At 44.3% G+C, this 12,814-nt stretch overlaps 1 protein-coding gene and 1 pseudogene across 2 annotated transcripts in view; one reads left to right on the top strand and one right to left on the bottom strand.

Annotated features, from left to right (window-relative positions):
- Window positions 1–12,814, bottom strand: part of LOC126354375 (peptidyl-prolyl cis-trans isomerase A-like) — a 286,906-nt gene that overhangs the window by 47,019 nt on the left and 227,073 nt on the right. The window lies entirely within an intron of this gene.
- Window positions 6,960–7,077, top strand: LOC126357291 (5S ribosomal RNA; annotated as a pseudogene).

Here is a 12,814-nt window from a genome sequence, read left to right on the forward strand (position 1 = left end):
TATTTTTAGGTCTTTAAATAATGGTCGACATGATGCCCTTAGCTGTGCAGAGCACATTTTGCGAATGATTCTTTTTTGTAACTTTAAAATTCGTGTAACATTTCCCGAGTTTCCCCAAAAAATTATTCCATATCGAATAACCAATTCAAAGTAGCTATAATATGATATTTTCCTGGTGCCCATATCAGTGGCACAGGCTAAAATTTCCATTGCAAATGCAAGGCTGTTTAATTTATTTGCTAGATATTCTATATGAGAATTCCAACTCAAAGTTCTGTCTAAGTTTATTCCCAGAAACCTGACTGAGTCAAGTTCTTCCATTTTTTTGATTGTTGTGAGTGACACAGATTTCTTTGGTTTTTGAATGTTTGGTTTTAAAACTCATCATGCGGGTTTTTGAAATGTTTAGCCTTAAGCCATTTTGACTGAACCATGTTTCCAGGTTACTTAGCATATTCATGACACTTACCTGCTCCTTTCGCTGCCACCTGCACCAAAATACGAGTTTGCAAAGAAGACTATAATGGACTTGCCTGCTTGCCACAAGAATTAAAATCAAGATTCTCTATGAGGAGCACCTGGGGTAGTCCACCCCCTCACAACTCTGGCACCACCTTCATTTACTTGTGAACGAGCATACCATGCCTGACGCCATGCTGTGGGCTGTGGGGTCTGTCAAACTACATACTGATCTACAGATTCATCTGCTGCCACACTCGTTCAAGTCCATCGGCTCCCACCTGACCAGTTATATTTGCTACTGCAGCAACATCAGCTGGTTCATTCCACACCGTTAGTCAGTCCAGCTGCCCCCACATACTGACCTTTGGCCGGCAGAAGCAGGGCTTGCTCCGCCATCACCTCATCTGCTTTTCCTGGCAGCGTCGGCTCACTCTCTCCATTGTCCAAGCACTCCAGGATCACCCATGCACCATATACACCGGTCTATTTACCAGAACAAATCAACAAGGAGAAGCTGCCCCTGCTGTCACAGTCTCTACCTCCTCCTCACCCTGCTCACCCTTTCTGCTGGTACCACAAAGTGTTTGGTGATGCTGTCAAGAAGTGCAGGTTGCCATGCCAACACCCAAATGCCGACCGCATGAACTAAGAGATGCGGGAAACCTAACAGGCGTCCTGTTACATTACACTCTGTTCACTCATCTGCCCAGCTGAGTGGTCATCTCTATGTGACTGCGTTGCGTCAGGTCTAGCTTTTCTGGTTGACACTGTTGCTGATGTGTTGATCATACCTACTTCGATGGCTCCACCCACTTCTTCACAGATAAAGTCACTTCTATGAGCTGTCTACGCAACAACATTATCTACCTCAGGCTCAGTAAAGGTTATGATGACTCCATCTCCTTCTCTATGTTTCCCGTGGATGTTCTATTTTGCTGACATTGATGAACCAATCCTCGGTATGGATTTTTTGTCTCATTATGTACTATCTCTGAATGTCGTACAGGGTTCAGTGCTCCACCATCCTACAAACACTCACATACCGTGCACACACAGCTATGTCCAACACTCTGATTCTTCTGCAACATACGTTATCATATGTGAGTGCTCTGCCCTCATGGGCAACATTGTGACCTGCGTTACTGAGCTACTGTCACAATACAACTTGGCGATGCAACTCCGCCAGAACAATGAGAAGCTGAAACAACACACCACATCCACGTACAGCGGGCTTGTCACAGTTCGTACCTTGCTTCTGCAACTGCAGTCCACAGTGCCACCACCTAAACAAGATTGCTCTGCCGAGACTACCTCAAACTCTTACCAGGTTAGTCCACAAACTTTACTCACGTGTTCCAACCCCCTCGTTGTGCTTGCCTCATCCAGTGCCACGTGTTTCAAACAGTGCAGCTAATGACAGTTGCACGCATGTTGTGACCACGCCCACCTCTCAGACAGCTACTGCGCATGTTGATAAACATTCCCCCTCTCTCACTCACTAGCCACATGACCCAGCGGCCATTGTGGCCCCACGGCGACACCAGTGCTGCTCTCACTAACACTGGTTGTCCAGTACAAGGTTAACAGCAGACAGTTGCCACCCATTCCCTTTCACTTGGTGCTGCACGTGTATTCACCCCCTCCACATAAGCACACGCCGTGCTCCCATAAGACATGTGACTTTCATGCTACCTTTCCCCACTTGTGCTAACGGCTATGCCTCGTCGTGCCCTACTTGTCCGAAGACTCGGCACCAGGACATTAACCAATCTTATGTGCAGTTCTCAGTTTCTTCCATCACTGATGGAACCACACACAAGATAGTTACCTTCTATTAGGCATAAGGTCCAATGCCTCAAGTTGCATGCGGCCCAACAGCGGATTATGAACTTTTGACAGCAGGTGTTCTGCAACCTTCAGACAGCAACTGGTCTTCACCAATCCACCTCATCCCGAAACACAATGGATCTTTTCGAATGTGCAGTGATTATAGATGCTTAAATGTTTGTACCATCATGGACAATACCCAGTGCCGAACATCAATGACTTCACTCATATGTTAGTGGGCACCACAATTTTCAGTGTTATTGACTGCAAACCATCCTACCACCAGATTCCCATGGCGCTGGAAGACATTCCTAAGATGGCTCTTATCCGCCGCTTGGTTTGCTCCAATACGACTTCCTGGCCAAATTAACACAGCACAAACGTGTCAACGTTTCAGTGACTCCATCTTGCGACAGTTCGAGTTTTGCTTTGCTTATCTGGATGACATTCTCATCTTCAGCAGCTCAGTGGAGGAACATGAAAATCATCTGTCTATGGTCCTCCAGACCTTGAACTCCAATGGTGTTGAGGTCAACAAAGACAAGTTTCAGTTGCGCCAGGCGTCAGTCTCCTTCCTAGGTTACACCGTCTCCGCTGACGGAATAAAGCCTCCCAAATTTCGTGTGCAGGCTATCATGTCTCTGCCGCCCCCTGATACTTACAAAGAGCTATGCCCTTTCCTCGGCACCATCAATTACTATTGTCTCCATCAGCCTTCCGCTGCCACTGTTCAGGCACCCCTGACGGACGCGCTATCAGGCAAACAAACTTCCGGTATCAAACCCGCCTCTTGGACTGCTACGATGCTAGAGGCCTTCAAGGCTCTGAAGAGTTCTTTAGCTCACACTGTGACACTTGCCCACTCCGACCCCTCGGCTGAGTTATTCATCGCTACGGACACGAGCGACATTGCCGTGGGGGCAGTGTTGCAACAGCGCAAGGGCAACACAGTTTTTCCCCTTCATTTCTTCTCCAAGAGACTATCTACGCCTCAGAGAAAATATTCAGCATTCAATGCCGAGCTCCTTGCTGTTTACTAGGCAATCAAACATTTCCACCTCGATGTTGAGGGACGTTCGTTTTTCGTTCTCACTGATCACAAACCACTGGCAGAAGCGTTCTGCAACCCACCTGAGGACCCACCCCCTCGATGTTACCACCACTTTGACCTGGTTACTCAATTCACAATGGATGTCCATTACATAAAGGGTACAGATAATGTCACTGCAGATTTCTTCTTGTGGATCAGTGCTGTTTACCACATCACTAATCTTTCCAATTTGGCTTCCCTCCTAGCTTCTGATGAAGATTCTCAGGATCTCCTGCGAGCCCCACAAACATCACTTGTTTTCACAAAGGCTAAATTTCCTGGCGTTTCCGACGAGGTGTGGTGTGATTCTTCGACCACCACCTTACGCCCTTTGCTCCCACCGAGGCTGCGCTGACAGGTTTTCGACGCCCTGCATAATCTAGCCCACCTGGGCGTTCGAGCCACCACACGTCTCGTATCAGAATGTTTTGTTTGGAAGAATATCAAACGGGACTGTCAAACCTGGGCACACAGCTGTGTCACTCGCCAGCGCAACAAGATCAGCCACCACACCTCCCCGCCTCTGGGCAAGTCCGACATTCCCACAGGATGATTCCATCACATACATATTGACCTGATCAGGCCTCTTCCTCCTCCATAGATATATTTTATCAACTATTGACCATTTGCCTCACTGGGTTAAGGCTGTCCCTCTCCCTAACGTTACTGCTGAGATGGTAGCCAAGGCTTTCATTGGCTCGTGGATTGCTCATTTTGGGTGCCTGACCACTATCACCACCGATCAGGTTCGACAGTTCGAATCCTCCCTGTTTCACCATCCTCTGCAGTATCTGTGGTATTAAAAAAATACACACTACCACCTATCACCCACAAAGCAATGGGTTGGTGGAGAGATGGCACTGCACCCTCAAGACGGTCCTTCGATGGTTGGCAGCTCTTCCATGGGTACTACTTGTTCTATGCTCGACCACTGTGTGGCATCGATAGTTCGTATCGACCACAAAACTTAATATGTGTGAACTCTAAGCACTCTGTTGAGCCTCCATCTTAACTTTACTTTAGTCAGTTCTTTGTTATACTTCATTCTGCACGGATGCAGTGTCAAGTGTAAATGTACATGAACTACGACATATATGGGAATTAAGTTTTCTATATCCCAATTACCGATCCTGTTCCCATAAGGGCATTCTTCACAATAATGAGAAAGGCTATGAGGAGGTGTCTGATTGGGTGTTTACTTTAACTGAAGACATTGAAATATCTCAAACACTACTCATCGAATCAAAAAAGTTATAATTCCAATTTGGGAGGGTGACATCCAATGATGCCACACTCAAGCTGCCTCCCCAACTCATACACTGGTGGTGGGGGGCAACTTGGAAATCTTCTTTTACTGCAGATTATAATTCTATGGCAAAATCTATATATATTTTGTCTGAAGCACTGTCTTCATTTTGCCACAGATGGTGCTGTAATTGCAGGAACATAAATGGGTACACAATCACAATTTACAACATGCTGCTCAATGGCCCTTGAATATCCAATGGTACGTGAGACCCCCTCCATGCTGCAAGGGTAGGACAGGCCAGATTCCACAATTATATTGAAAATCCCATTCACAACATTGTATTCCTCTGACATATTGAACAGGGGCTACATGACACGCCACTGTGGCCATATAGAGAACTACGACCTATCATAAGCGGCAGCACACTGTGACAGGAGGTCACATATCATGCAGATGTAGAACAGATAGCAGCTCTAAACATTACAGCATTTGCACCGTGTTTATTGCCTGCCCACCTGTCAGTTGTATAGAGAACTGACATGCAAGTGGATGATAAATGTTGCAACTGCAGAAGAAAAAACTTTTTTAAAATAAAAAAAAGTCTTACACGCAATGTGTAAAACAGGTAATATGGAGCACTGTCATCCTCTTTTTTTTTCAAGTGCATAATGCTCACAATTATAAATTTACACCTGTTTGTCTATGGTTTATACACAGCACCATAGCTAAGGCTAATTTCAGTATACTGAAGCACAGATTAGCAAGAAGTGGATGTTCTCACAAAGTGAACTCACACAAAGTTTTCAACAAACTATCAGTCAATGTTCAGTGTATGCATCTAAAAATATTCTTACTTAAGTGGTACAGCTGACTATGAGATCACCCACTTTACAATATTTAAGAATTCTTTGCAGTGCCTGGTGAGGATATTAGCACTTTACAACTTTATTTTATTACTATGTACTGTGGTTATGTCTTGCTTAATTATCTCCTGTACACTCCACCCAATTGTTATACATGGAATTTATACCATATATAACTTATTGACACAAGCTCTTAGATATTTACCTACAGTTTATTTTATTATTGCTGTGCTTAATATGTATATTTTATTTTACTGATATTGTTGTTGTTGTTGTGGTCTTCAGTCCTGAGATTGGTTTGATGCAGCTCTCCATGCTACTCTATCCTGTGCAAGCTCTTTCATCTCCCAGTATCTACTGCAACCTACATCCTTCTGAATATGCTTAGTGTATTCATATCTTGGTCTCCCTCTATGATTTTTACCCTCCATGTCCTACCAACCGATATATTACTGATATTAGGTTATTTTATTATAATTGTATGTATAATTACATCTTGTATTATACTCCAATGGCGATATCTATTTCATATTTAAATGATCAATGGTGAATAAAAATTCTTGATTATGCACTTATTCTGTATTTTATTAAGCATCATGTTACTTCTGGTACAGAAAGTGATAACCAATAATGAACTTTATGTTATAGGAAAATGAAAGAAAGAGGAGGTGTTGTCCTCTATGCCATAACATCGTGATGTTCAGTGTAATTGATATACACAATTTTTGTCTAAAGCAACAGTATGAAGCATGTGCCATAGAATTCCATTTAAATTATTCTGCTTATTTATTGTGTCAGTGTACAGGGTACCTTAAGAAAATTTTAGTCTATTTTTAAAACAATTAGATTCCCTTCTAGTGTACATGTTTAAAAGTGGTAGAGACATGATAGTTCTTGGGGACTTCTTCTTCTTCTTCGGCATGGATGTGTGTGATGTCCTTAGTTAGTTAGGTTTCAATAGTTCTAAGTTCTACGGGACTGATGAACACTGCAGTTAAGTCCCATAGTGCTCAGAGTCATTTGAACCATCTTCTTCTTCATTCTCTTCCACAGAGTAAGTGATTTGCTGACATACCTTGGTCTTCCAATGTCTCTTTTTTACCATTTGGTCTATTCTTGTGATATTCTTCCTTTTTGCATTCTGTTCAGGTATGAAAGTCAACTTACTTTATTTTTGTTGATTCAATCTTCTGCTTTAAAAATATTCTGTTCTCTCTGCACTGAAATTTTTAAATTTATCCAGTTCTTTGCAGCCTTTCACAGAACTCAGGAATCTCACTTGTAATCCTTGTCTCTTACTAAGATGTGAAGCACTTAACACCCATACCTCTGAGTCATAAAGCCAAACTGGCACAACCACAACTTACTAATAAAATTTCATCCATACTTAATTTCTAATTTTTTTATTTCCCTCGCAATCTACTGTGGAAGTGGCATACACCAATAAACACCTTTCATGTCTATCAAAGGCAACGGCCTTGCCGCAGTGGGTACACCGGTTCCCGTCAGGTCACCGAAATTAAGCGCTGTTGGGTGTGGCCGGCACTTGGATGGGTGACCATCTGGGCCGCCATGAGCTGTTGCCATTTTTCGGGGTGCGCTCAACCTCGTGATGCCAATTGAGGAGCTACTCGACCGAATAGTAGCGGCTTCGGTCAAAGAAAACCATCATAACGACCGGGAGAGCGGTGTGCTGACCACACGCCCCTCCTATCTGCATCCTCATCTGAGGATGATACGGCGATCGGATGGACCCGATGGGCCACTTGTGGCCTGAAGATTTTTTGCATGTCTATGAAAAATTTGTAGTGACTGTTGGTGTGGTACTTTTAGCTGTACAATGGTGTTAGTCCAACAACAAAAACAGCTAGTATAGCTAGTATAAATAATTAATGGAAAATCTCATATAAAGATGTGAAACAAATACTAACAAAGAGATAGAGGGGCTGGCCAGTACTTACCTCAGCTCAGTACAGTCGATAGATACACAAAAAACAACCGAAAATTTACATTCCTAGCTTTCGGAATAAATGTTCCTTCATCAGGGAGGAGAGAGGGGAAACAAAAGGGAAGAAGGGAAAGTGCATTTAGTTACTCACAACCCAGGTTATGAAGCAACAGGGAAAGGAAAACAGGGAGGGTAGCAAGAATGGAGGCATGGTTGTCAGAGAGAAGCCAAAGATATTCTATTGTAAGTACTGTGCCAGCTTCAAACCAAAGAGGATGCATACAGAAGTAAAGAGGTATATAGTATAAAGATGTAGGTTGAAAAAATGCATGAATGGCTAAAGAGGAAAGGGAAAGAGGAGAAGACTGAAGAGTAAATGGGAGTGAGGTTGTTTAACGTAGGTTCAGTCCAGGGGGATGGTGGGATGAAAGGATGTGTTGGACTGCAAGTTCCCATCTCCTCAGTTCAGAGGGACTGGTGTTGGGTGGGAGAAGCCAAATGGCACATACGGTGTAGCAGGTTCCTAGGTCCCTAGAATTATGCTGGAGGGCATGCTCTGCTACTGGGTATTGGACATCTCCTAGGCGGACAGTTCGTCTGTGTCCGTTCATGCGCTCAGCCAGTTTAGTTGTTGTCATACCAATGTAAAAGCCCCGCTACTGGTAAAACATACACAATTCAAGGCAGGGCCACGTGTGAAACTACACATGTCATTTATCAGTTGACATGCCTGCACTGCACAGCCTTTTACATTGGTAGGACAACAACTAAACAGGCTGAGCACATGAACGGACACAGACGAACTGTCCGCCTAGGAGACGTCCAATACCCAGTAGCAGAGCATGCCCTCCAGCATAATTCTAGGTACCTAGGAACCTGCTACACTGTATGTGCCATTTGGCTTCTCCCACCCAACACCAGTCCCTCTGAACTGCGGAGATGGGAACTTGCACTCCAACACATCCTTTCATCCCGCCATCCCCTTGGACTGAACCTACGTTAAACAACCTCACTCTCATTTACTCTTCAGTCTTCTCCTCTTTCCCTTTCCTCTTTAGCCATTCATGCATCTTTTCAACCTACATCTTTATACTATATACCTCTTTACTTCTGTATGCATCCTCTTTGGTTTGAAGCTGGCACAGTACTTACAATAGAATATCTTTGGCTTCCCTCTGACAACCATGCCTCCATCCTTGCTACCCTCCCTGTTTCCCTTTCCCTGTTGCTTCATAACCTGGGTTGTGAGTAACTAAATGCACTTTCCCTTCTGCCCTTTCTTTCCCCTCTCTCCTCCCTGATGGAGGAACATTTATTCCGAAAGCTAGGAATGTAAATTTTCGGTTGTTTTTTGTGTATCTATCGGCTGTACTGAGCTGAGGTAAGTACTGGCCAGCCCCTCTATCTCTTTGTTAGTATAGCTAGTATTATCAATAAAAAGGAACTTGTAGAAGGTGTATTATTGGTTGATTCAATAGGAGAGTATTTCATAAAAACAGAAGATACTCAAACAGGTGGAGATGTAGATTTTGATTCAACTGCAGAAATGTCAACTATACAGACTACAAATGCCCAATAAACAGAAAAGAATGTCTCACATTATAAATGAGTTAGTAAAATGCATATATGATGAACTGAAACTTGCACTAGATTCTTGATGTGGAAATGTAACTGAAATCATCAGTTTAAAAAGGGAATTAGATGAACACAAACAACACTGTCAGCAGCCAACTAATGAAACAGCTAATCTTGTTACTCAACAAAAAACACTGTGAATGTTAAGGTGAAGCAAGACTGTGTAGCAAAACATAACAAAATTTATAAATTGTGACATGTGTTCAGACACAATAAGAGGCTCTCAAAACTAAGTTTAACAGTATACCACTGGCAACTGCAACAACACTGTGGAAGGATTTGTCCATGAAACATTAAAGCATGAAATGAACAGGTTTTTGGAACAAAGACGTTATGATTCTACAGTACCAGCATTACACCAGAGTGTTACCGGTTACTCGAATATGTATAAATCTCAAGAAATGAGTGCAGGAAATGGATGACACCTGGCTACTTTCATAGAGCAGTTTGATAATGCTTTTCCAACCACATATTTTGAAGGACAAAAGAATCAACATATGCACAAACAACTTAAAAGATGGAGCATATATAAGGGAAAGCAAAGCCTTAAAAATATGTAACAATTTCATAGAATTTGAGAAGGCATTTTTGTGTAAATATTGATTTGTTCCCAGCAGAAGATCAGAATTGACTTAATTTGCTGCCAGTATTCAGTTGTTTTCAATATCGCTGAGATAAAAACACAATCCCAGATGATCCGGTAAAAGATCAAGAGTTAATTCAATTGTTAACTAAAAGACTGCCATTCACTGTGTGTGAAAAAGTTGCTGTGATACTGTACCATTATTCTAAAGAGGTATCGTTAAAGCTTGATCACATGGAAATCTCCCCCTGTGGGTCCGGGAGTTAGAATAGGCCTGAGGTTTTCCTGCCTGTCATAATGCATTGTGCATTGAGATCTTTAGCCCACTTTCTCATTGACGCATTGCAGTCCCACTCATTCTCCATCTCTTGGGTGAGGACACTTTCTTGGGTGTGTTTTCCACCATGCACTATGCAGTGTTGCTTTCTGTGCTGATGATGACCACGGACTTCTTAACACCTCATATCCAGCATGGTAGCTGGTCTGTTGTGGTTGGGCTCCCACATTCCCTGTTGGTTGTAGCCCCCTGACAACACAGGGATCGCTCTGCTGATGGCTGCGCCATTAACTCCCCATGTATACCATAGAGTAGATGTCTATCTCTGTGGGGAATTGGGACTCCCGGCAATGGCCATTCTGCCAGGTCGCCCTTGCTGAGGCTGGGTGGCACCCATAGGGAGTGCCCCTGGTCAGAGCCAGTGGCATCAATGCAGATGACACGCCATGAAGCCTAGTACATCATCTATTGCTGATGGTCCACTGCCAGTAGTCTCCAAGCAGACAAAGTCTAACTTCAATGCCCAAGAAATATGACCCCAAATTGTTTCCCTCCCTGGCCACACCATGGGAGGAACACCAGGCTAAAGATGGCAGTGAAGCTATTCGTCTGGGTACCTCATATGTACGAGAGTTGATGAGGAACCTTTCATGTCCATGAAGCCTCAGTTTTTTGTGGAGCATTTGGAGGACAAGTTTGGGGAGGTGGAGGGCTTCTCCAAGATGTACTCTGGGTCAGTCTTGATAAAAACAGCATCCTCTGCCCAGTCGAGCTGTGCGCCAAATTAGAGCGGCTAGGTGTTCATTTGCCGAAAGTTTCTGAAGCAATTAAGGAGTATCGGTGAGCTCTACAGTCGGACCCTTCCCTGGAGTACCTCATAGTCTTTAAATGGCTCTGTACCCGCCAACTTATCACCATTGGGTGCCATACATCACCTTCCCAAGTTTGGGCAAAGATCAAATGTGTGTTTGGGTACCAGACCCCAACAGGTATTCCTGGTGTTAACAGAAATGGCGTGTTATCTACCAACGCCAACACAATTGCCAAGCACTTTGCTAAGCACTATGCTTGAGCCTCTGCTTCAGAAAATTATCCCCAGCCTTTTGCACTCTCACACGGTAGCCGGAAGGGAAAGACCTCTCGTTCACTGCACACTACAGTGAATCATGTAACACCCCATTTACAGAGTGGGAGCTCCTCAGTGCCCTTGCACATTGCCCCAACACAGCCCCTGGGCAAGATCACACCCAGAGTCAGATTATAAAACATCTCTCATCTGACTAGAAGTGACATCTCCTCATAATCTTCAACTGGATCTGGTGCAACAGCGTCTTTCCATCGCAGTGGTAGGAGAGCACCATCATTCCGGTGCATAAACTTGCTAAAAATCCGCTTAATGTGGATAGCTATTGGCCCACCAGCCTCACCAACATTCTTTGTAAGCTGCTGGAATGTATTGTGTCAGCAGTTGGTTGGGTCCTGGAGTCACGTGGCCTACTGGCTCCATATCAGGGCAGCTTCCACCAGTATTGTTCTACCACTGATAATCTTGTGTCCCTCAAGTCTGCCATTCAAACAGCCTTTTCCAGACGCCAACACCTGGTTGCTGTAATTTTCTGATTTACGAAAAGCATATGACACAATCGGGCGATATCATATCCTTGCCACATTATACGAGTGAGGTCTCCGAGGCCTGCTCCTGATTTTTATCCTAAATTTCCTATCGCTTCATATTTTGTGTGTCCAAGTTGGTGTCTCCCATTGTTCCCCCCACATCCAGGAGGATGGGGTCCTGCAGGGCTCTGCATTTAGTGTCTCTCTATTTTTAGTGGTCATTAATGGTCTAGCAACAGCTGTAAGGTCCTCCGTCTCACCTTCTCTGTATGCAGACGACTTCTAAATTTCATACTGCTCCACCAGCACTGGTATTGCTGAGCGGCGCCTACAGGGAGCCATCCTCAAGGTACAGTCATGGGCTCTATCCCATGGTTTCCAGTTTTCAGCCGAAAGGTCATGTGTTATGTACTTCTGTCACTGTCGTTCCGTTCATTCAGAACCAGAACTTTACCTTAATGATAAACAACTCACTGTAGTGGAGACATATCGATTCTTAGGACTCGTTTTCAATGACCAATTGACTTGAGTACTTCACCTTCATCAGCTTACGAGGAAGTGCTGGGAGCACTTCAATGCCGTCCACTGCCTGAGCTACACCAACTGGGGTGCAGATCACTCTACGCTGCTGCAGCTTTACATAGCACTTGTTCAATCGTGCCTTGACTATGGGAGTCTGGTTTATGGTTTGGCGGCACCCTCAGCATTGCATTTACTTGACCCAGTGCACCACTGTGGCATTCACCTAGTGATAGGAGCTTATAAGACGAGTCCGGTGACCAGCATCCTTGTGGAGTCCGTCCACTGCAGGTTAGGTGTGCACAACTGCTGGGCAGGCGGTACTTCATCTCCAGCTTAGGCGGCCCAGCATTCTTGTGGAGGCTGGAGTCCCTCCATTGCAGGTTAGGTGTGCACAACTGCTGGCCAGTTGGTGTTTCATCTCCAGCTTAGGCGGCCCAGGTCAGGGCTTCCAATTGCAGATCATGTCCAATTTCTTCTTTCTGAATTGGAGTCCTTGCCTTTACCACCTATTCTTGAAGTCCATTCATGTATACCTCCATGGTGTACACCTAGACAGCGGCTTCACCTGGACCTTTCATATGACCCTAAGGATTCAGTTAACCCCGTGGCTCTCCACTGCCAATTCCTCTCGATTCTTGACATGTACCGGAGTCACGTAGTGTTTAACACCGACGGCTCGATGGCTGATGGTCATGTCGGCTTTGCGTATGTCCATGGAGGACATATTGAACAGCATTCCTTGCC

The sequence above is a fragment of the Schistocerca gregaria genome, chromosome 3 (assembly GCF_023897955.1).
Source record: "Schistocerca gregaria isolate iqSchGreg1 chromosome 3, iqSchGreg1.2, whole genome shotgun sequence".
NCBI classification, from domain to species: domain Eukaryota; kingdom Metazoa; phylum Arthropoda; class Insecta; order Orthoptera; family Acrididae; genus Schistocerca; species Schistocerca gregaria.